Source organism: Ambystoma mexicanum, chromosome 6q (genome assembly GCF_040938575.1).
Source record: "Ambystoma mexicanum isolate Mex_15411 chromosome 6q, UKY_AmexF1_1, whole genome shotgun sequence".
NCBI lineage: Eukaryota > Metazoa > Chordata > Amphibia > Caudata > Ambystomatidae > Ambystoma > Ambystoma mexicanum.
Window position 1 is genome coordinate 1,342,357,959 of NC_090937.1, and position 25,780 is coordinate 1,342,383,738.

At 44.6% G+C, this 25,780-nt stretch overlaps 1 protein-coding gene across 1 annotated transcript in view; it reads right to left on the bottom strand.

Annotated features, from left to right (window-relative positions):
- LOC138516660 (proton channel OTOP1-like) overlaps window positions 1-25,780 on the bottom strand; it is a 682,031-nt gene that overhangs the window by 113,998 nt on the left and 542,253 nt on the right. The gene's annotated exons all lie outside the window — the stretch shown is intronic.

The following is a 25,780-nucleotide window of genomic DNA, read 5'->3' on the forward strand; positions in this document are numbered from 1 at the left end:
AGTGACAATGTCACCATCCATGTCACATCTGGCAATCAGCCTCCTACATGTCAGTGTCACATGCATCACAGTTGCACACTTGTCACATACACACACGTGCACATGTACACAGTGCAGATACATGCAGCAGGAACCTACATCCATGTGTGACACCACAACCATGCCACAGTACATACACATAATTTTCACATGTGTGCACCCACACATGCATTTGCCCATCATGCTTGCCAACACATACACCATTGATGTGTTTCACACATGAGAGGAATCACATGTGGCTGGTTCACGTCCCTGTACATACGCATCCATACATGGCCCTACAAAGACATATGTTGAACCTGCACACTCCTGGCACACCACAACATGCACAGCGTGTAATCAGTAGGCATGCACACTTACTGCTCGACTCCAGACGGGTCTGCCTCTCAAGGACCTGGACGTGGAGCGCTGGGTGTATACGTTCCAGGACCCTCATTTCGATGGTGGTAAGGCGGACCCAGCACCCCTTGCCATCCGCTGGCTTCAAGAGGCGCTGGGCCTTGCTGAGGGTCCTGGACCTGAAGTCCTCCCAGCGCTTCCGGACGTGTTGAATGTCGCGGACTGCCATCACCTCCGCGTTGATGGCAGTCACGATGTCCATCCAGATCCTCTTCCGTCCTTCATTGTCGGCGCACAAACTTCCAAAGAGGGCATCATACTGACCCAGGACATGCTCCACTAGGACACCAACTTCACTCGCAATGAAGCTGGTGGCCCTCTGCCTCTCTGGCTGGGTGTTGCCAGTGGTGCCAGATGGTGTGGACATGGCAACCCCAGAGACAAGTGTGGGTGGGCAACTGGGTCCTGGAGCTGGGCTGTGGAGCGATGGTAACCCAGTCAGGAGTCTTCAGTTCCAGCAGGGGTGGTCACAGCAACTGCACCCCTGGCTGACGTGCAGGCACCAAATAGCAGGGCACGTGGGCGGCAGGCAGCAGCAGATGACGGGTGGGATCGTTCTCGGTGCTCTGGGGGGCAGGAATATGCCCTTCTGGGCAGGAGCGTGGTCTTCCATGTGTTGTTGCGTGGCCAGCTTGATACAGAGTGATTTGGCACCTGAAAAAATTGCATGTCAGCGTGAAATTCGAGGAAAGGCCCTTAGCGCATAACCGCATCTGTGACATTACGCGCGCGGGCGTTTCCAACAACACGGGTGCATTGTGGATCAGCACGTGAAAAAACCACATGTCCGTGTGGGAATGTTTGTAATTCGAGGAAAGGGCCTAAGCGCGTAAGTGACGTGACGCGCGTGGGTGTTTCCCTCTGCACGGGTTAAAGGTGAGCGGGGCCAGCAGTTTGCTGTACGTGCCTTTCGTGGAGACCGACGTGTGTGTTGCTACTTCGTGTTGTTTTGCGCGCCATCACTACTTCACAGCGGATCAAGGAGGTATCTCTTCTTTTGGTGGGAGTATTGGTTACGTGTGTTTTTCATCATCGTGCTAGTCTGACGGCGAGTCGCGTGCTATTTTTCCCACTTCGGGTGCCCCTGTGTATCGCACCCGTTTTCGAGGTCATAGTAGCCTACGTGTCCCACGTGTACGCATTTTTGGTGTTACTGGGTGCCACCGCGTACTGCGGGAGGTTAATTCCACGCACGTAGGCTGCAGGGGTTGCGTGCACGGTTTTACTGGAGTTTTGGGGTGCCTGAGCGTTGCGTGACCCGTCACTACATCACCGGGGTCACATACAGCCTTGCAGGTGCAGGGGTGCTGTTAACATCTTGCATCCCACCCCCTTCTCCCCAATTGCCCAGGACAATTGTGGTGTACTCCTCCCATTGGCGCTCCTCCATCTGTGTCGGCACTACTCCATCTGTGCCATGGTTGGGAGGCCACCAAGGGTGAGGGATGCCTCAGCTGGGTGTCCTCCTTGTGGCGGGGGTTGTCAGGGACGTGGCCGGCGTGACCAGGGAGTAGGGGGACTCCAGGGTATCCAGGGTGGCCGCAGAGGGGGAAGAGGCAGGGGTGCGCCACTTGTGCACGATGCTGTGCCATGTGTCGGCGCAGTCACGCCACCACCCCCTGTGGTTCCGGAAGATGCAGCTTCTGCATCTGGCACTGGCGCTCGTGTAACCCGGCAGTCCATTTCATCGACTGCCACGGGCGCAGGGGTAGTGGTAGCTGCAGGTGCAGCTGTGGACACCACCACCCAGGCTCAGGGTCTGCCAGCGCAGGCTGCGTTGGCACTTGAAGAGTCCTTGGAAGATTTCCAACAGGGCAGGAGGGAAACCGTAGGTGCACGCAGGGCTGCTCTGACTGAGACACGTGTCCCTGGGGCAGTAATGTCATCTGCTGATTCTGCATGTAGCCAGGGGTGACCTTACTCTCAGCCCTGGGACTATGTCATAGCATGACTGACGTGCATGTGTCCTCTGCCTGCATGCGGGTACTCCATGTAGGCATGCTGCCTTGCCCCTCCACCCCCCTTCTGCACCCCAATTCCACCTTTGCACTGGTCTGCTTCAATTTTGCCATTGAGTACTTGCCTGTTCATGCGTCCTGTGTACATGCTAACTTCCACCAGCCAATCTGCCAGACATATGCTGTTGGGTACATCCTTTGTACTTCATGCAGGGTGTCTCACTTGGACTGTGCAGAGGTCAGATGCCCCGCAGGGACATGAGTGCCCATTCATGCTCCATGTGGATTCCGTGCATGCCCCTATGTGTCCCTTCTGGATTATCATTGTAGTACGTGTCCGGGGTGACCAACATTGCATGGCATTTCACCAGCCTTCCCATGGCCACTGTGGCTCTGTCCTGCGTCGCACACATGTTCGGGATGTGACAGTCTGTGTTTGTCACAGGCCTCAGCCTATTTCATGGCCAATAACTCTGTCCAACTGGTGTAGTGTCTTCGTCACACGTGGGTGTACTCCAGAGGTTTCATCATGTGTCCTGCTTACTGTCCCATCATCATCTGCTGTGTTGTCACTTGACTAACATGATGCAATTGATGCTAGTCAACACTGTCTGTCAATACACAGGTCTATGGTCATCCTTTTGATACCATGCAAGGCATCCCTGCATTTGCACTTGGGGAAGGGGTGGTTTGCTTGTAGCCATGCTACCCATTGAATGCACATTGCACGTGATGCCTGAAGTTGACCTTGCACTGCCTTTACATTTTCGGATACACATCATGAAGTACTTGTACATGTAGATAGTGAGTAACGTGCAAATTTGCTGCACTGCATCGACCCACTTCTGAGCGATACAACACCATTCTACATGCCTAATCACAGAAGCAATGTCAAGTTGACCCAGCATGCATGGCAGGTTCTCTTTTGTGTGTGACATGTCTGCTTGATGTGTTTGGTGCCTGTGTGATGTCTATGTGTGTGTGTGTTGTGTGCTTCTAACATGTGTAGTGACCTTTTTTCTCTCTACTTTTCAGATGACGCACTGGCGCTCGTGTAACCCGGCAGTCCATTTCATCGACTGCCACGGGCGCGGGTGTAGTGGTAGCTGCAGGTGCAGCTGTGGACACCACCACCCAGGCTCAGGGTCTGCCAGCGCAGGCTGCGTTGGCACTTGAAGAGTCCTTGGAAGATTTCCAACAGGGCAGGAGGGAAACCGTAGGTGCACGCAGGGCTGCTCTGACTGAGACACGTGTCCCTGGGGCAGTAATGTCATCTGCTGCCCCGACCAGCCAGGTGTTGGCAAGTGCAGGGGCAGATGCAGCCAACAACACCCCGGTTGTGAGTCTTCCAACCAGGACAGTTGCGGTCAATGACCCTGGCACAGCGGATGTTGCTGCACAGGGCCCATTAGAGGGCACCCAGCTGCCACTGACGCAAGTGAGGCCTTTGGTCGTCCCTCCACCTGCCACTCCCTTGGCTCAATCCACCAGTGCCACTGGCCATACTGATCAGGGCGGCATTTGCCAGCCAGGGTCTGCGCCACAATCCAAGGGGAGGAAGGTTGCACCTGCAGCACAGGCTGGGACCCCACACACAGCAACGACCTCCTGCATGTTGAGGAAGAAGCCTTTCTGTAACCAGGAACTGGACTTCCTCATGGACTACGTGGGGGACCACAGCCGTGACATGCTAGTGGGGCCTAATTGTCAGACTACGGCTGCCCACCGTGATACCCACTGGAAGCAAGTTGCGGAACATGTGAGTGCATTCGGCCATGAGGTGCGCACGGGGCAAGAGTGCAAAAAGCGTTGGAATGACCTCAAACGCAGCGCTAAGGCTAAGCGTGCCTCAAATTACAACTTGACTCTGGTGACTGGCAGTGGGCCTGCACCTGAGGAGGAAGACCTCACTCTGCACGAGTCACTCGTTGCAGAGTTCATACCACCTGAATCGGTCGGAGTGGGAGAGATGCCGGACTTTGATGTCCAGTCCAGTGAGTGTTTCTGCGTGTTTGTTGAGGACATGTGTGTTTTACTCGTATGATGTGTTGTCCAGCACTGCCACTACATGTCATGTGTACATGGTTCTGATGTGCAAAGTAATGCAATGCTTCACTGATGCATAGCTGCTCTGCAGGATGGTGGACATGTGGAGCGGACGGGGACTGTCTGCATCACCACTATTGCACCCTACTCACATCAGATGCTGGTCACCAGAATGCCCCTCCGGTCCATGTTCCAGATCACTGGCCCTTCTGCATGTAGCCTGGGGTGACCTTACTCTCAGCCCTGGCACTATGTCATAGCATGACTGACGTGCATGTGTCCTCTGCCTGCATGCGGGTACTCCATGTAGGCATGCTGCCTTGCCCCTCCACCCCCCTTCTGCACCCCAATTCCACCTTTGCACTGGTCTGCTTCAATTTTGCCATTGAGTACTTGCCTGTTCATGCGTCCTGTGTACATGCTAACTTCCACCAGCCAATCTGCCAGACATATGCTGTTGGGTACATCCTTTGTACTTCATGCAGGGTGTCTCACTTGGACTGTGCAGAGGTCAGATGCCCCGCAGGGACATGAGTGCCCATTCATGCTCCATGTGGATTCCGTGCATGCCCCTATGTGTCCCTTCTGGATTATCATTGTAGTACGTGTCCGGGGTGACCTACATTGCATGGCATTTCACCAGCCTTCCCATGGCCACTGTGGCTCTGTCCTGCGTCGCACACATGTTCGGGATGTGACAGTCTGTGTTTGTCACAGGCCTCAGCCTATTTCATGGCCAATAACTCTGTCCAACTGGTGTAGTGTCTTCGTCACACGTGGGTGTACTCCAGAGGTTTCATCATGTGTCTTGCTTACTGTCCCATCATCATCTGCTGTGTTGTCACTTGACTAACATGATGCAATTGATGCTAGTCAACACTGTCTGTCAATACACAGGTCTATGGTCATCCTTTTGATACCATGCAAGGCATCCCTGCATTTGCACTTGGGGAAGGGGTGGTGTGCTTGTAGCCATGCTACCCATTGAATGCACATTGCACGTGATGCCTGAAGTTGACCCTGCACTGCCTTCACATTTTTGGATACACATCATGAAGTACTTGTACATGTAGATAGTGAGTAACGTGCAAATTTGCTGCACTGCATCGACCCACTTCTGAGCGATACAACACCATTCTACATGCCTAATCACAGAAGCAATGTCAAGTTGACCCAGCATGCATGGCAGGTTCTCTTTTGTGTGTGACATGTCTGCTTGATGTGTTTGGTGCCTGTGTGATGTCTATGTGTGTGTGTGTTGTGTGCTTCTAACATGTGTAGTGACCTTTTTTCTCTCTACTTTTCAGATGATGACGCAATGGAGCCAGAGGATGGTGTTGTCATGCCAGGCACAGGGTTGTTATCACTACAGAAACCCGGCACAAGTGGGGGTCGTGGGGTGGTAGGCCATGAAAACCCACATGTGCTACAGCCCATCTTGTCTCTGGCTGGCAATGAGTCCAGCCCTGATGACCACTCTGACGTCCATGTCTAGTTGGATGTGCATCAGGTCAATATGTCAGGGGTGAGTGTTTCTGATGTGGGCACTCCTCTGTCTGCGACACCTTCAATGAGGGGTCAGACAGTGTTGGAACCTCCACCTGTGGTGGATCGGGACGCAGGGTCACCCTCCACACCAGTCACTGATGTGCCTGGGCCATCACGTTCACGGGGGCATGTAGTCGTGCAGCCGTGGGCAGTGCCAACACAACGAGGACACCCGTTCCTTGGGTCCCACAGGTGTCAAGCCCAGCAACGCGGTCGCCGTGCACAACCGCAGTATACTGAGTGGGAGGAAGACATGACTGACAATTCTGAATGCCAGGGGGCAGCATCGCTGTGAGCATGGAGCGTGTGGCCCAATCCATGCTCCCCCCTGCTAGGCAGGTGCTTCTCCAGCAGCAGGCGGCACGGTCCACAGCCCGCTCGCTCAGGCTGGGCATGGCGGCCTCAGACAGGGCATGCCAGGCTGAAATGTTGTCACTGCGTGAAGCAATTGCTGCTCACACAGAGGCACACATGGAGGCCCTGAGGGAGAAGTATGCTTCCCTCAGATCCACTCTGCGTATCCTTCTGATGTCCCAGAGGGAGCGGTAAGAGGAGAGGTTTGCACAGCTTGAGCGTAGCATATCGGCTGAGCTACATGTTTGCCAGGAGGTGCATCAGTTGTCCAGCCAGGCCTTGCAGGAGGAACTCCGTGTTACACGTGATATCTTGCAAGAGGAAGCACACATATCATGTGAGGTTCTGCATGCAGACCTATGTGTCATCGCCGCACAGAACCAGGCTCACCCGTTTGGCAGACTTGCTGCCGACGAGGGGCAAGCTGCGGCTCGGCGTGGTCAGACTCCTGTGACACGTCCTCCCTCCTTTCCAGGAAGAGCCATACTCGGACAACGAGGTATCTCCCACATAGGTCGGGCTGTGCAGGCTTTGAGCCTATGGAGGTTTTTTTTTCCTCAACATCATCGCCTGTGGGATTTGAGCAGCACCCTGTACCTAGCACCTCCTGGCCGCCTCTCCCCACCCCCCGGGTCATATGTGGCCATTTTTGATTTTTCTTTTAGTTTAGTTAGTTAAGTTTCTATTTGATAATTAGTTTAATTAGCTAATGTAGGTTTTTGATAGTTAGTGTAATTAGTTAATATAGTTTAAAATTGCTTGTCTGTTGTGCTTTCATGTGACGGTGTGGTGCTTTGTGGCTTTTGAAAGCATCCACTGTCTGTTCCAGCTGGTCCCTTCAAGCTTGTCTCGTGTATGTGTTTGCAGCTTGGGGTCCTGACTCACATATGCCACTCCTGCTTCCCTTATCCATGGGCTTGCAAGGATGGTTCGGTGTAAGAGCCTATTACACAAGACCTTTGGACTGTCATATCTGTGGCATGTCTGCTGCTGTACTCCTTGTGTTGGCATCCCTATTGGGGATTATAGGGGTGATTTTGACCACTGTTCTTCCTATGCTAGATGGGTGGTTTCATGATTCATGTGTGCATTAATTGCTATACATTGTGTAGTGTGTTTCTTATCTTTATTGTACATGTGCTTCATGCAATTCATGCTGTAGACAGTGGCTGAGACAATTTGGCTGGGAAAGTTGCACTGATGGAGTGATTTCAGATGTACGTCTCTGACATGGTCCACTCATGACATGAGGAGAAACACAAAGGGAAATTTCATGCATTAATCATGTGTTTTCTGCCCTTTCTGCAGGGGGATGAGCCTCCAGACCACCTTTCCCAGCAGATATGGCCCATTGGATGTCTGGAAACTGGCCACGTTCGGTGGTGCAGACATGCACATATGTGTGCAGGCAGAGCCACAGGGATTGCGCTCATACATCATACAGAAGTTGACGTGTTTCAAGGAACTCCAGGCAAGGTGAGCAGCACAAGGGGGCCACACCGCAGCCAACCGTCCACCAGGACTAAGTAGCACCACTGATGGTGAGCTTGGACAGATATTGGTATTCGAGCGCACAGTACAGCTAGGGTTTCTTGTTTTAGGGGTTTCTTTTTTTTTACTTCCGGGGGTGTTTTTCCAGTGTTTTCAAAAAAATTCTGAATCTGTGTTTATCAGTGTTTTCCCATTTGCCCTTTTCAAAAAATCGCGGACAACTGTTTTTCCAGGTGTAAACACAGAAATTTTATTTTATTGCTTCATTGAATGCAAATGTAGGGTAATCTCTCAATGTGAGATGTTCTAAACAATTTCTAGATTGACCGTAAGAGGGAGCATTTCTCTCCCCACACCAGTGAGTGACACTTAGGACCTAATGACATTCTTACAGGCCATGAACAGTAAGGATGTGAAATTAACTATCGTACTCGGTCTGGCGACATTTCAGATAGTGCAAGAGCTAAGATATAGATAAGGAAGGGAGGGGGAGAGTGGGAAGGAAATGGAAACAGACAGGGGACTACCGATTTAGGGCTGGCAACATTTCTGGTAGAGCTGGAGAAAACAAAAGGTGAGGGAGAGTGGTGGAGAAAGGGAAGGGAGGAACAAAACAAGAGACTATCGTACTAGGCCTGACAACATTTCAGATAGTGCTGGAGGGCGGGGGGTATACCCTCACACACCACCTTGTAAGTCTATGCAATACCTGTATCCAAGATGTAACTAGGCATGCTTTGCTCTGTGACCAGCTATGACTACATGACTATATTATCATGACTACCACCATGCAAGTCCTACCCAAAACCTAAGAACGAGCTAAAATCGTTGACTTTGTCAGTACTTGCTTTTTACAGGACTTTTGCTTCGAGGAACAGATGTGGGGGAAAGCCACACTTAAGACATTTTCATTTTACCAGTAAAACATTTACAAACGCAATTAAGCCATTAACTCGCAACAGACTACTAAGTAATAATAGTGGCTTGATGTTACGGTTTGATAGAGAAAGCTCTAAGACATACCAGGATGGTGGGCATTGAGTGGGGAAGGGCAGGTAATGGGTGGTAAGGACAATAGGGTTTAGTTTAGCAGTAGACAGTCAATGGGTGGGGAAATAACCAGGGGGCACCAGAGGCAGTAACAGTCCTGCCCCGTTCTGGTCCTCTGCCACGGCCTTGTTTTTTTATTTATTTGGACAATGTTTTTTGGGTCAACATTGCGGAAATAAATGATTAATCGGGTCCACGGACCCGAAGAACATTGTCCAAATAAATTTAAAAAACAAGGCCGTGGCTGAGGCCTGTAACTGCCGCTGGGCACCAGTGGCAGTAACCGCCCTCCCCACATCCCGCTCCTCTGCTGGTGGGGGAGCTACTCGGGGGCCAAGGGCATGACTTGCCTCTGGCCACGGCACAGTTTATTTATTAATTTGGACAACGTTTGTCGGAACATTGTCCAAATAAAAAAATAAATCAGGCTGTGGCGAAGGCCTGTAACTTAGGGTGACCAGATTTCCAAAAAGAAAACCGGGACAACCACAACATAAAAGAGGGACTACCAGTTTGCAGCCCACCAATGATCACACCACCCCCAACACGTCCCCATAACCACCACCCAATCATATTTCCAGCTCTTCTCCTTTTTATGAACTGTATATGATCTTATTTGTGCAGTTTTGTCTCTGAATCTTGGAATGTTACTTCAAAACAAGCGTTTGCTATAACTCGGTCATATTACATGGCCTGCTGTACAATTATTTCCAAGCCAGTCTCTGTAGCACAGTTAGTAAGTGTTGTGGCGTGCACCTGAAAGGTTGGGGGTTCGAGCCAATCCTCCAACTCCAACATTGTGAAAAATAATTCTAATAATTTTAATTTCCATAGTCACCCAACCATGCAAACCCCCGACGGTAAAATGAAAAAAAACTCCCGGGTCGCGGGATGGAGGGCGATTTCCCTGGGAAAACCAGGACGTCTGGTCACCCTACTGTAACTGCCTCTGGTGCCCCCTTTCAGGGGGCACCAGAGGCAGTAACAGTCCTGCCCCTGTCCTGCTTCTCAGCCACGGCCGTGTTTATTTGGACAACGTTTTTCGGGTCCGTGGACCCGATTAATTTATTTATTTCTGCAGTGATGGTCCCCACCAACATTGCGGAAATAAATAAATTAATCGGGTCCACGGACCCGAAGAACATTGTCCAAATAAATAAAAAAACACGGCCGTGGCAAAGGCCACTGCCTCTGGTGCCCCCTTGGGCACCAGAGACAGTAACAGTCCTGCCCCGTCCTGCTTCTCGGCCACGGCCGTGTTTATTTATTTATTTGGACAACTTTCTTCGGGTCCGTGGACCAGATTAATTTATTTATTTCTGCAATGTTGGTCCCCACCAACATTGCGGAAATAAATAAATTAATCGGGTCCACGGACCCGAAGAACATTGTCCAAATAAATAAAAAAACATGGCCGTGGCGAAGGCCACTGCCTCTGCTGCCCCCTTGCAGGGGGCACCAGAGGCAGTAACAGTCCTGCCCCGTCCGGCTTCTCGGCCACGGCTGTGTTTTTTTATTTATTTGGACACTGTTCTTCGGGTTCGTGGACCAGATTAATTTATTTATTTCTGCAATGTTGGTCCCCACCAACATTGCGGAAATAAGTAAATTAATCGGGTCCACGGACCCGAAGAACATTGTCCAAATAAATAAAAAAACACGGCTGTGGCGAAGGCCTGTAACTGCCTCTGGGCACCAGAGGCAGTAACAGTCCTGCCCCCGTCCTGCTTCTCGGCCACGGCCGTGTTTATTTATTTATTTGGACAACGTTCTTCGCGTCCGTGGACCTGATTAATTTATATATTTCTGCAACGTTGGTCCCCACCAACATTGCAGAAAACATTCATATCCAGGATATGATTTACCGGGGTTTATCGGAGTCCCCCTAGTAATAAATAAATAATAACGGGGAAATAGATATCGGGGAAAATCGATAATCACTGAAAACCGGACTCCCTATGTACAGCTAAGATGCGTTGGTGGAGTAATGGGTAGTTGATGGGAAAGTTGTCAGGGGCACCAGCAGGGGCAGTGGCACATATCCTCTGGTCCAACATGGTCCATAGAGGCAGTTGTATTAGCCATGTAGCGTTCCAAGACAGAGAATGAAGCAGCTTACAGGGACAGACAGCGAGGGACAGACTCGTATGCAGTGCATTTCATTTCCAGGTTTGAATTGCCACATGTACTACTTTATTTAGGTTATGCTGGAACACGACTTGTACTGAAGTCGTACCTTGCTAAATGCTTCTGGATGCTTACCCATGGAACATTGGATGATGTGTGAATCTTGACACATTGGTCTTACATTTGCCACGCACCCACTGGCGCATTACTTACTGCATTGACTGTGTATGAACCATCACCGGGGGAATCTTACGTATGGGTACGAAGCACCACACCAGATAGTTTGTAGAGTATCTTGTTACTTTGGGGCGTGCATGGTGGTGTGTGTGTGTGTTATGGCACACACAGATTAGTGACTCTGGCTCTCTTTGCAGCATTGAACTGCTCATGTTACCGGACCTGAGAGTGCGCAGGCAGGAGGCCAGCACTCACCCCAGAGATAAGTTTCTCTTTGACTTACATTTGAGTAATTTGGTACTATGTGCATGATGTACTCGTTTGGCCTGATTGTGTATGTGTTAATGTGATTATTATGTTTTTGTACATTCCCTACTTTCCCTTGTCAATCCTACTCCCCTCTCCTGCCTCTCATTCTGGTTATCCAGTATACCACCTGTCCCGACTGCATATCCCTGACCCTCCTTCCCCACCAGGGTCTGAGATGCCTGTGTGAGTTTGACCTTGCAGGCACCCAGACCACGGTGGGGGTGGTTGGTTCATGCCACTCCTGCGCCTGTACATGGGAGCTGTGACAGTACACATCATTTCGTGGTGCATCATTCGATATTATGTACCGCACATGGTACACATCCTGTTGTGACATTGTTTTACTGTGCTACCTTGGTTGTCCCATCATTGTGCTAGTACTTGGGCTTTGTGACGTACTTCTACTTCAAGTCATATACTGGAGGCTCTTCTGGTTTGTTTTGCTGCCTGCAGGCTTTTTGCTTGGCTTCTGTGTTGGCCTGCTTTGAGTTCTCTTTCATTTGGTGTTTTTGCAAGTCAAGGTGGCCTCTGAGGGTGCTGGACACTTTTTACACGCAAGGTGGAAAATGGAGACAAAGGGGAAGGATGATCCTGTGGCCAGGTGAACTTCAAGGATGAAGGCTACATACCCCATGTGCAGTTGTTCAGTGGGTCATATGTGAGGGAGGGGTATTTTGTTGTTGGACAGCTGCCTTGCCCCACAGTGTGATGGGCATCCTGACCTTGTAATTGTGGTATCCTATGTACATGATGTATTCTGCTGATCAATGGCTGTTCATGTGGTGTGTTTACCTTTCAGGTGTGAGGGTAGAGTTGTGGTTGGAAATGCTGGGGTGTACACATGGGCAATGTTCACATGTGATGAGGACACTGATGGTTACTTGATTGCACATGCATGTATTGAGTGCATGTCCCTACTGACACACACACTCGCACTGTGATCCACAACATGTACAACCACCCTTCCATGTCCACATGTGCACACAGTTAGCCTTCTGGGGACCACTGTGTCCCTGCAGCACATGATCTATGACCATTTGTGGATCCTGTACATGCGTGATTTGTTTTTTTGTTTAGTTTGTTATTTTCATCTGATGCTCAGGGTGTGCATCACACACAATGACTGGTCACTATGTTGTGTGCTGAGCAGTGTGTTGCAGGAGATGGACACAGCACACATATTATGCAGTGTTTATTTTGACATGCACAATGTGCATGTGAACAGGCATTAATTGTTATGTTCCAACTACAACTGTTGGGATGCATTTGGATATGACTTATTTTGGGTGGGAGGTTGTTGGTCAGTCATTTCATCTGATTCCATGTCAGGCATCATTGTCTGATGTCACTTTATATTTTTCACATGTCAATGTGTACATTATTGGTACTGTGTTGGTGTTTTGCTATTGTGGGGGCACCGCCATGTCCACCGGTACGCCCTGCCGTGTTGCAACATTGTGCAGGACACATGCTACCACAATGATCCTGCACACTACTGGGGGTGCATAGAGTAGCTGCGCACCAGAGCGGTCAGGGGAGCGGAAGCGTGACTTCAGCATTCCGAATGTGCACTCCACTATGGCCCTGGTTGCAATATGGGCCGCGTTGTATCTTACCTGGGGTGGTGTGGTGGGGTTCCGGATTGGCATCATCATGTGGTTGCTCAGAGGGTAGGCACTGTCCCCTGGAGAGGTGATAATGGTTGTGATTATTGGGGTTTGTGTATTTGTCTGTGTGTGACATGCATGCATGTGCACGGGCATTTGTACTCACCTAGGAGCCATGTGTCACCATGCTGCCCAGCTTCCAGGGCCTGGCTCTTGGCGGACATTCTGTATATGAAACTGTCATGGGTGGAGCCAGTGTAGTTTGCATAGACAGAGGTGATGATTCCCTTGGCATCGCATACCACCTGTACATTGATGGAATGCCAGTGCTTGCGGTTTTGGTAGATGTGCTCAGTGGCTCTAGGTGGATGTAGGGCCACATGGGTACATGTCTTTGAAAAGAAGGAAGCGGGCTGTCGAGCGTCCTATCTTTTTAACTTCTGATAGTTTGTCAAAGAGAATAATGACAAACTGAATGTTGTTGTCATGTGGGTTTGTTTGAAAGCCAACAACTGCACCAAGTGCTCCATTAACTACTTCTTGCTCCACGTCAAGGTTAAGTTTAAGCATTACTCTACAGTTTAAAGATAATTGCAATATTGTTTTCCAAACCAACTGTATTGGAGATAGAGTTTTCTAAGATATTTAGTCTTGCTGTGTCTTGTTGGCACATGGGTAGTGTATTGCCATGTACGTCCAGTTTGTCTGTGGAGCTAATTTCAATTATTGGTTGCATTTCTTTTTTTTAGCATTGTTTCAATGAATTTGGAACAGCTTGCAAGAGTTGGCATTAGGACATACAATTAACATGTGTGTGTGCTAATTGTTCCATGACATCAGTGGCATATCAGTTATGCCCATAGAGTGCATGGATGTGCATGGTTTTTAATATTGATTGTGCTTCTTTAGACAGTACACCAACTCTAATACTTTTTAAAATGTTTGCGTATGTGAGGTCTGCAGACTGGCGCATGTTTTCAGTTAATTCTCTGTAGGTTCAGCTTTCACTGGTGTTAATTGAAGAAGATCTTCAAAAACAATAATGTGTTTTCCTCCAAAGAGCTCTTCGTAGTCTGTTTTGAGGACCTCTTGTAATCTGAGGAGAATCAAAGCCAACATTAGATTGGAGCCCATGCTCACCTCATCTATTAGTAGCATTTTCATTTATTTGAAAACTCTGCATAGCTCCATTGCAGCTTCTGTAGATGATTTGTAATAGTCAAATTTGTTTTGGTGTTCTACTGGAAGGAATAGTTATCAGTGTAAATTGACACTGCCTATGTTGTAGGCAGCTAAACCTGTGGGGGCAGTTACAACAGCTGACAGTTTGTGGTTTGTCAATTGTTGGAGGAGCTTGCTGATGATTTTGATTAAGAATGTTTTGCCTGAATCAGCTTGACTACTGACATATAGCAGTATAGGTTTGTAGTCTTGGCAGGAACAGATATTATTATTATGTTATACATCTAGTTCAATTTGTTTTGTTATTTCTTGGAAAATGCTACGCTGCTCATTGTTCAGTTGTGATTTTAGTACAGTGAAGTCTTCCGCAGATTGTTCATACTGACTCATGGTGTTTTCTACTTTAGTCATGGCTAATTCTGCCTCATTTGCTATTAGTGGCTGTCCAAGTAGTTCTTGGCTTCCTAATACAGAAGGTTGACTACGTTGGGAGTGTACTCATCTAGTTGGGCCTGGAGTTCTTCTTCGTGTTGCTGTTCATTGTGCAACATTGTTTTGTATTGTGTAAAGTTAACATCTTCTTCTTTTCTCCATGGTTTAAAAAGTTGTAGCAGAGACATGTAATACTGTTCTTTATGTTGAGGAGTTTTAATGACAATTTGATATGATTTATTAAGCTTTGTTTGGTAAGTTTCACTAAGCTGCCTTCACAATTTGCCACGCTGTATCTACCTTTGTTTTCATCTGGTTTTATATTATTTTTGTATGTGAAGTTTTGGTCTACGTGGTATAGACACATGGTTTCCAAAGTGGTAATCCTGTTTGGGTAGTATGTGTCTAGTAAATTGTTTTTCAAAATGTCTTGGCTGTTGCAATCATTTCTGGCTATTGGTTCTATGTCCTCATATGATTTGAGAACTCTTTTTCTACATTTAGCAGGACCAAGACTTAGCCATACTATATTTTCTGATTTTCCATATAAGGTAGCACTAGTTAAATGGTCTTCAGCTTCATAGCAGCCACATGCTCTATGAGAGAGGATTTTTATGCCTCAGCTGTACAATTGCTGTGACAGTGTTTTGTCAGTTTATATGTCATCCCAGAGGTCTTGAAGCTCTGTTTTTTTCTGATTTGGTTAAGTGGGCTGTGACATATCGCCCAACTGCAGTGGAATTGTCTGCAATGTACTGCACATCTATGTTTGCATTCCAAAGGAAGGCAATGATTGCATTTTAATCATTGATATATTTTGATTCTTCTGTTCTTTTTATGTAACATGTGTTCTTAAGTGATTTACCTTTCACACTATGGCACTATGGGGGTCATTACGGGTATGGCGGTAGGGGCTTAACGGCACCGTTAAGGATGGCAGTGCCGTTAAGACCCTACCACCATATTCTGAGGTCCCTTAGCGGGTCCCAGCAGGAACCGCTGGTCTGACCAGCCGTTCTTTGTGGGACCCGTTAAGGGACCTTGGAGCTAATAAAGGGCCTGTTATTAGCGCCTTCCCCATTCCCATTGAGCCCTGTGGGGGTGCAAATTGGAATGGGGAATGGTTTACTGAATGGGGACTTACCGGGTCCGCATAGGTCAGAATGTCCCGGTATGTCCCCATTCAGTGACACCGGACCCGGGTTTGGAGGCAGCCATGGTGCTAATAATGGCTAATAGCACCATGGCTACCTCCAAACCTGTAATGACCCCCAATGTCTAACTGAAGACATGAAGTTGTTTACTTGACCTGTTGTTGTAACTAGTTTAGGGAAACCAAAGCAGAATTTGGTGTAGTATTTTCCTTTGTTTTTATATTAGTGATTACAATATTTCCCACATTTGTGTCTTTGAAATTGTAAAATATGTGCATGAATATCACTATGTGTTGTTTGTGAAGGAATTTTTGGATGAACTGCAAAACAGTGGCATCACTGTCCTGACCAAATTTAGGAGCATCTTTGATACATAAAAACATGTGGATGTGTGGTGCTCCTCTGGCTTAGTATTCTTTTCTCCAAAAGTTTTGTACTTAACTGACGGGAGGAACAGTTTTATTACAAATAAAGTGTAACATAGCAATGAAGGGATAATGAAAATATCTTGATACATTTACAGGATCTAGAGAGCAGTGTTCTCCTGGTGTTTTTATATCTATGTTTGTTTAGTTTTTGTTTGCTATGCATAGGAAATCGTATAAATCTTCCCATGCATATTCTGCACAACTGAATGTAACAAACCAAGTGGGTGGGCCAAGGTTTGTTATCATACAGCGCACATCTCTGTGGCGTTAGAACCAGTATTCTTTTGTACCACGCATGTTTGCTAAAAGATTTTAATACTTGACTGTAAAACCTCATCTTTTTGTAGTAATTGCATAGCAATGGATGTGCAACTCCGTAGCATAGAGTTGCTATTTCCCTTTCAAAGAGAAGGTGGAATATGTATTCCACAATTTGTCTGAATCTGGGCTCATCAGAATACATTTGCAAAGAGCGATATTCTGATGCTGTTATTTGTGTGGGTTTATCATTGTACCTTCCTCCTATTCTAGTAGGAAAGAGTAGAGCAAAGGCACATGTTTCTATACTTTTTCCCATATGCTGATTGGAGATCCTTTGGCTTGTCGCATTTGGTACGTTTCCAGTGCATCATCTATGGTGTCTTTAGAGTGTAATGGATGAATTGAATAATGGTCTAAAATATTGGATTCTGTAGCATGATCTAGAAGTTGAAATTTACCAGTTTCTGGTGACACTTGAATTATTTCAATGGTTTCTCTCAGGTTGTCTTCAATATTAATTTCTTTGTAGTATTCATTGTTGTCTTTTTGATATTGCATTGCTTGTCTAACTTTATGTAAGTCCACAAGTTGTTACCACATTTGTTTGTCTTTTGTAGGAACACTATTTATTAAGACAATTACAGATTGATCTATTGGACATTGCACTCCCAGAGTGTGTACATTTTTTTTGAGATCTAATGGCAAATAAACTACTTTGCCACGAATGTCTTTCAATAATTGAGAGGGAGGTAATTTTGCTGTTTTTGGTTGAAGGCATGTTATTTCTTGAAAAGGGTGCACTGTTTGAATTGTGATGCTCTCATATAAATGTACTTCTTGCAGGGGTTTTGGTAGTGGGAATAATTCCAAGTTATTTGTGATAGCACATGAAGGTGTTTGGTTGTTGTCAAGTTTTGCAGTGCAGTAATTGCAAAGTATTAAGGGGTCAATAATTTCGTATTTGTTTTCTGCTATGAGGTAGAGAGCTAATTGGAACCTTTTGGAATATTCTTTGTCTTCTATTTTGTATGTTATGTCTACAGTTTTTGTGCTACTTTTATAAAAGTCGTGGGGAAACACACACACACATGGTTTGGTACTTCAGCGGATGTACTTTTAAACTTTAGTGTTTCTTTTTTGTATGAGTGTAATAGAAGATTGCTATTTGTACAGTAGTTGCTAGTTTGTTGTAAAGCTATTGCATTTTGTAAGTGGCTTTCATTTCCAAAATATTTTGTAAAGCTATTGCAATTTGAAAGTGGCTTTCACTTCCAAAATATTTTCTCTGGATGTGCTCTATTTCTTTGAGTAGTTGTTTGTCTGTACCATATAGAAGACTGTTATTTAAATTGGCTAGTGCTAAGGCAGGACTTTTAGCATAGTACAGTTTATGGACCTGATTTCTTATAGTTGAATGATGTGCTGATATCATTTTGATATGATGGAAGGTACTTTTGCAAATAGGTCCTGAAATGCAGGCTAATGAATGTCCTTGTAGTCCTGTGTATGTGCGCACTGGATAGGCATCCATACTTTGTAGTTGTTCCATTTTGAATTTGTCTTTGCTTTTTACATACTGATTGAGAAACTGGCGTAAAGATTTGAAAGATTGGCCATTTGTAGATTGGACGTTTTGGTTCAGTAGAATGGAGAGGTGATACTGAGTATTCTGGGGTATTTTTGTGAGCAGCGTTTCTTGTTCCATAATGGTATTATTAAGTTTTTCATACCCTCGTCCCCTGCTATGTATGGAAATTGGGTTTGTTTGATTTTGTTTGTATGCTTCTTCATTAAAATATGGTCCTGTGCTGGTGGTGTGACTCCATTCACCTCCACAGATGTTTAAGAAGTTGTTTTTGTTGATAATGCATTTATTGAGAAGTCTTTTTTGTAGTTTAGTAGTTAGTTTTGTTAGTGGTTTCATTAGGTTTAAAACTAAAATAAATAACTTCTTTGAGAGCTTCTAGCATGATTTCTCTCCCGTTTTTATAAGGTTCTGAAGGACTCTGTGGCGGAACATTTATTGTAAAACACATTTATTTTTGGTATGGGTTCTTGCTCCCACATCAAGATTTACAGGTGCACTGTTAGCAGTGGTGGTATCACTTTCTATTTCGTTTTACATTTTGAAAGAGGAGGCAAAGATTCTGTACTGGAAGCTTGTTTTGTTTCGCTTAATGACTATATTAGCTGTTTTGTTTGAACTTTTGTACACATTCTGCTAGAGATGGATCCTTATTTTGGACACTTTTATTTTGATTTGCTCTACTTCTGAGTTGCTTTCTACAGAGTTGCTTTTTGGTAGGCATTCTTTGGGGTCTGTTGGCAAAAAAAGAAAGTATGGGTTGGGCAGTTGTGCGGTTTATGTGTGCTTTGTGCATGAGCCTATGAGTATAATGGTAAGGATGTATATGGAGGTGTGTGATGGTGCAATGGGCAGCTATATCAAGTTGGGAAGCCTATTCATGTATTTGTATATTACTATAGTGGGGTTCAGATGACAATACAAAGTATGCAGCTGGTGAGGGGAAGAACTAATACTAAATCTAATGGTATAGGGTTAATACACTTGTTTGTTCCACAATACTAGTATTCTAGTGTGTTTGACCAACAGTTAGAACATTATGGTAGTATTGCACTTACCTTTTTGTATTGAAAGAGTAGGTTTCTTCAAAATTCTCATTCGTACTTCAGATGCTGCTGCTTTTCAGGAGAGTGCTATTCACTGTAATTGTGAAAGAAAGAAGTTCATAAATATGTGTGTTCATAGCACTGTTAATGTAGATATTGTTTTTTTGCAGTTTTAGTGTTTTCTGATAACTGAGCATTGTATGAACATGCATTTTCCTTTCCCTATGTGCAGCTTGTATATTTTACTTAGAATATGTTCGTTGAATATGCTTTATACATGAGTATAATAGTAGGTGTACAGAGCACACTTGGCTTCTTAAGGCTGTGTTATTGGATGTTAAGAGATGTAAGAAATAATCATATGCTTTTATTGCTATTTTAACAGGGTAAATGGCAGGAACTGTACAGAAAAGCATGCAATGTGTGCATTTGTGAAGGTGTGGGAAGAAAAGCAGAAGGATTTGATGTAGAGGCGGTGTTGTTTCAGCTGGGAGCCTTTGTAATGATATTGTCTATCTGTGTGTATGAATAAAGATGCATGTACTCATCCTGGCTGTGTTTCATTTTATAATACACTACAGAGCCTTTTCCACAATTATGGTGTTAGTTCTCTCATCTTTTAATATGAAATGACACTTTTTTAGATAGCTGTGTGTGTAAACAAAAATTTGGAGAGCAGCCAGGTTGCAAGTGACACTTGATCTTAGCAGATGGGAGAAATGACAGTACGTTTATTTTACAGGTTATACAGGGTAAGTGGCAGTTACTCTGTTTACATGCATTCATACAAGCGCTGTACATGTACTGTGCAGAACATATTCATACCTGTAGTTTGTGTTCATGCATGTGGATGTGCATGTATATGCAAGTAGAAATCTTGGGAAGTTGTATAGTATTTGTTGCTGTAGGTCCTTTGCAGTCACAGCTCAAGTGGACTGAGAGTGATCAATAGTACATATAAAGTGCTGATCTGTCATGATGGAGGTAGATGTATAGTTCTTACATGTGATTGGTGGATGGTTGTGTGACTGCTTAACAGTAGCCAATGAGGGAATGGTGCAGAGAGTGAAGTGGAAAGGGTAGAAGGACTTCCCCATTATTACGCGCTACACGGACACCGCAGATATCCGCGGACAGAGCGTGCCACCTTTGGGACTTCTCAACATATCTGGCAAGGAAAGAGGACTGCAGGGATCAGCCAATCAGGTTTTGAGGTTGTGGTTTGTTTTGAAAGAGGCTTTGTGTAGTGAAGATGGCAGAGGTGGAGAAAGTTAGGGTGTTGGTGCTCAGAGATAGGTTTGTTGATAGTTTGGAGCAGTATGCTAAATGTAGGAATGTGGCAAAGAATTTTGATGCAAAAGGAGTGGAGGTGGTGTGGAGTACATGTGGCTGGTTTTGATTTGTAGGCAATGTTGGAAGTTTGTCAGGATATGGCTAGGTTCAATAGTCCAGATGTAGTTGTCCTGCACTGTGGTGCTGTGCATTTGGGCTATGCCAGTGCCCTTACTTTGTTGCAAGATCTGCAAAACTTGGTTGAGGCAGTCATGAAAGTCCTTCCAAATGCCAACGTTATTTTTTCTGCTTTGTTACCTAGGACAGTATGGGACAAAAGTTCTGTTTTTTGTCCTCAACAAATGTTGCTAGATGTTTAATTAACAAAGGAATGTTTGCTTTTATGATTAGAGCTGGGATGTTCTTTTGTAATAATGAATCTGAATCTGGTAATGTTGTTTACTTTAAAGCAGATGGCATTTCTTTATCTTTCATGGTAAATGCCATGCTGTTTTGGAGTATAAGGATTGCTTTGGAAATGCTAATGTAAAGATATATGGAGGGAAATAAGAAAAAAAATACAAAATAAAAGGTGTTTCTGAAGCATCTTCCAAAAAAAAAAAAAAGGCTCTTTTCAGAGCTAACCTCAAAGGGGAAATGGGGTACAGTTTTTAAATGTTCTTTCCCCACTCTCAGATTTACGATGCAACCTTTCTGCTCCATTGATCTTTGAACATATTGGATATACTGTGGGCATCTTGTGAATTGCTGAAGCTGACTCCGCCCATTTTACCCACAATCCTACTAAAAGGGCCGAGCGCATGATTCAGGGAAGGCGCTTTTGAAGTCGCTGATATGGTGCGATCTTTCTCCTCCGTGGATCTTTGAACGTATTGGATATACTGTGGACACCTTGTGAATTGCTGAAGTATGCTACCTGATATAAGGACAAAGCAGACTTCTATTTATATATTATTGGATTGACCAATACGAACATATATTTTAAATATATCACTCCTTTTTGTCTTTTCTTAGGCTGACTCTGCCCACTTTACCCATAATCCTACTAAAAGGGCTGAGCGCACACTTCTGCGCTTCAAGGAAGTCACTGTTACGCTGTTAAGATGATTTAGCTGACAGCGTAAAGCGATCTTCTTTCATCTACCCTGTATTAGATTGTTTTTTATTTTTATTTTTAACATTGGGTTCTTTTGTGCTCTAGAAACAATCTTTGGTGTTAAAGAGCATTTTATTGTCAGCATTTTATTGTCATGGAAAGCTGCTGGATACACCTTAAAAACTGGTTAATGGTGACGTGGGCATCTGTCCAACTTAAAGCTTCACCCCTGAATTCGTCCCCAATTATAGCACTTAAAAGGAACATTTGTGGACAACCGCCAAACCCCTCCGAAAAAAAAGAACTGCTACTGGTGACATTTGTGAGTTTTATCCACAACACATTCATATTGATTCTCTTCCTGATATAAATAGCAGTATTATTGTACCTAACTACACACCTGTAATTAATGATATATGTGATCATAGATCAGTTGTACAAGTATCAAACTTAACTATTTCTGATACACAGATTATGGCGATTGCTTCGAATGCCTTGATTGATGCACCTGTTGTAGATTTCACTATGCAAGGGTCTGGAAATACCAAACAAGCAAGTCCGTCTGTATGCTCTAGTCCATTAAGCGTTAATAGATACCTCCTTCTATGACAATAATGTCTCAGCCATTAGTATATGCCAAAATGATGAAAAAATCATAGAGATACCACCCAGTAATGATGAAAGGGTACAATTTCTACAAAAACTGTAATTTCCAGCTGATACGTTCTCACATGCGGCTGAGATAAGTTTATTTCAATCGGCAAGTTTGTTCAATCATTCCAGCGACACCTTAGCTGAGAGCCCCACATCATTTGCTCGCCCGAAACCGAGAAAAAAACTAGATGTCTGCTCTCATCATTTCTCATCTGTGTTAAAAGACATGTCAAATAAACACAATTCCCTATTGGAAATTACCCTTAAAGCAATGAGTACAACAATCATGACTCTGGTTAAATTATTTGAATCTCTTGATATAAGAATTACGCAACAAACACAGAAAATTGACAAGATTGTTGAATGGATGAATGATTGTGATAAGAAACAAAATGTTAAATTCAAACGAGATAGTGTTGTTGCTGACCAAATTGGACAAAAGGCTCTACCCATCCTTAGCGATGACACACAACCTCCTGAATTAAATACCCAGGTTCATAATTGTCCGTTTCCAGCCATTGAAAAAATTATTGGTCTTCAAAGTCTAATGAGTCCTGTTAAGTCGGGCATGGTATAAAATCTGTTTGACATTCATCTAGAAACGAATGACAAAGACTCTGTCAAAAATGTCATAACCAATAACCTGTCGAAAAAAATGAAGAATCAAAAATTTCGAAACACAATAGTAGTGTGAATGTCAAACAGTTTGTACAAAGCTTGACATCAGTTTAAAACTCAAATTTGAATATAAGGAAAGTCATTTAGAATAAATACAAATATTTAAATAAAAAAGAACATCTGAACAAAAATGCTAACGATTATGCTCCTCTAAATGTGATTATTACGATGATTGAGTCCCCTTCGGCCATAAAAGACAGTGGGCCTCATTCCGAGGTTGGTGATAGTCATGGCGCTATTAGCGCCATGACTAGCACAATTACCGGTACTGTGTCCGCCCTGGTTCAATGGGTACTTACCGGTCTTGTCCGACCTTTGCGGGACCGGTAAGTCCCCATTGAAAATGTCAATCCCCATTCCCATTTGAGCCCCCATAGGGCTAAAACCAGGCGTTAAGGAAGGACCCGCGAAGGGACCTCAGAATAGGGCGCAAAGGGATTACCAGCACCGGTGTCATTACCGGTTCCCGGTATCCCTTTGGCCCGGATCGTAATGACCCCCGGTGAACCTAAAATTAACCAATCTGCTTCTGTTCCTGTAGTAAATTGTAATCCAATCCACATAGGCTGTTTGTATATTGGGAAAAAGCCTACTGAACTGTTAGCAAAAATGCCTTCTGCCATGCAATGTCCAAAAGAGAAAAAATCTATTACTTTAAAAGAGAACAAATCTCTTTTCTCTGATGAAATCCTGAAAGAGGTTCAGGCTGAAATTCAAAGAACATTGGAAGATTACAAACACCTTAAACAGTCAACTTCAACTTCCTGCACTTCGAAGTCTACTTTACCCCTCTATGAGGATGTACAACCGGTGTTAACAATAGTGCTCCCAAGTGAATCGTCTAGACATTCAGATTGTACACCACAATGTGCCTCTCTTATATACCCAAAACCATCAAGAGTGGAGATGTTTCCACATCCTACTAAGGGAGATGATATGAAACACGATATCATAGGAAATACACAGACGAATATTAGAGCTGCAATTCATCATGCAATGGATGAATACTTAAAAAAAAGAGCTTGCTGCTAAAGAGAATGACACAAAGATGGCCAATGTGAGTATGCTTCCAAAAGAATATGCAACACTTTGCCTCTTTATGCACCTGAACAAAAGAAGCTTGTGCAAAAGAAACAACAAATGCCATTCAATAAATTGTCAAGACACATGCTCAACCAAAATAATAACCATCGATTTATATTGAAATGCTGTGCTGCTCCATTGGAGGCATATGATCTGTGTTGAGCTAGTATCCTGGCAATTTTTGAAGATATACCAGACTTGAGTGATATCACTTCTAATGACATTACTCAGGTTGAATTACTAAATGATTCAAATCTCTCTGTGGTCAGACTGTGGCTGAGCTCAAATGTGGTGCATAACATTCTATGGCAAGCCAGAATTTCACTATTTGCACTGGGTTTCATTCTCCCTATTGACCCTACAATTTATGAAAATCAAAATGATTAAGGGGCTGGGTTAACTTCCACATCCCAAATCCAACAGCCCCACATCATTTGCTCGCCCGAAACCGAGAAAAAAACTAGATGTCTGCTCTCATCATTTCTCATCTGTGTTAAAAGACATGTCAAATAAACACAATTCCCTATTGGAAATTACCCTTAAAGCAATGAGTACAACAATCATGACTCTGGTTAAATTATTTGAATCTCTTGATATAAGAATTACGCAACAAACACAGAAAATTGACAAGATTGTTGAATGGATGAATGATTGTGATAAGAAACAAAATGTTAAATTCAAACGAGATAGTGTTGTTGCTGACCAAATTGGACAAAAGGCTCTACCCATCCTTAGCGATGACACACAACCTCCTGAATTAAATACCCAGGTTCATAATTGTCCGTTTCCAGCCATTGAAAAAATTATTGGTCTTCAAAGTTGTCAGGAGGAGTCTAATGAGTCCTGTTAAGTCGGGCATGGTATAAAATCTGTTTGACATTCATCTAGAAACGAATGACAAAGACTCTGTCAAAAATGTCATAACCAATAACCTGTCGAAAAAAATGAAGAATCAAAAATTTCGAAACACAATAGTAGTGTGAATGTCAAACAGTTTGTACAAAGCTTGACATCAGTTTAAAACTCAAATTTGAATATAAGGAAAGTCATTTAGAATAAATACAAATATTTAAATAAAAAAGAACATCTGAACAAAAATGCTAACGATTATGCTCCTCTAAATGTGATTATTACGATGATTGAGTCCCCTTCGGCCATAAAAGACAGTGGGCCTCATTCCGAGGTTGGTGATAGTCATGGCGCTATTAGCGCCATGACTAGCACAATTACCGGTACTGTGTCCGCCCTGGTTCAATGGGTACTTACCGGTCTTGTCCGACCTTTGCGGGACCGGTAAGTCCCCATTGAAAATGTCAATCCCCATTCCCATTTGAGCCCCCATAGGGCTAAAACCAGGCGTTAAGGAAGGACCCGCGAAGGGACCTCAGAATAGGGCGCAAAGGGATTACCGGCACCGGTGTCATTACCGGTTCCCGGTATCCCTTTGGCCCGGATCGTAATGACCCCCGGTGAACCTAAAATTAACCAATCTGCTTCTGTTCCTGTAGTAAATTGTAATCCAATCCACATAGGCTGTTTGTATATTGGGAAAAAGCCTACTGAACTGTTAGCAAAAATGCCTTCTGCCATGCAATGTCCAAAAGAGAAAAAATCTATTACTTTAAAAGAGAACAAATCTCTTTTCTCTGATGAAATCCTGAAAGAGGTTCAGGCTGAAATTCAAAGAACATTGGAAGATTACAAACACCTTAAACAGTCAACTTCAACTTCCTGCACTTCGAAGTCTACTTTACCCCTCTATGAGGATGTACAACCGGTGTTA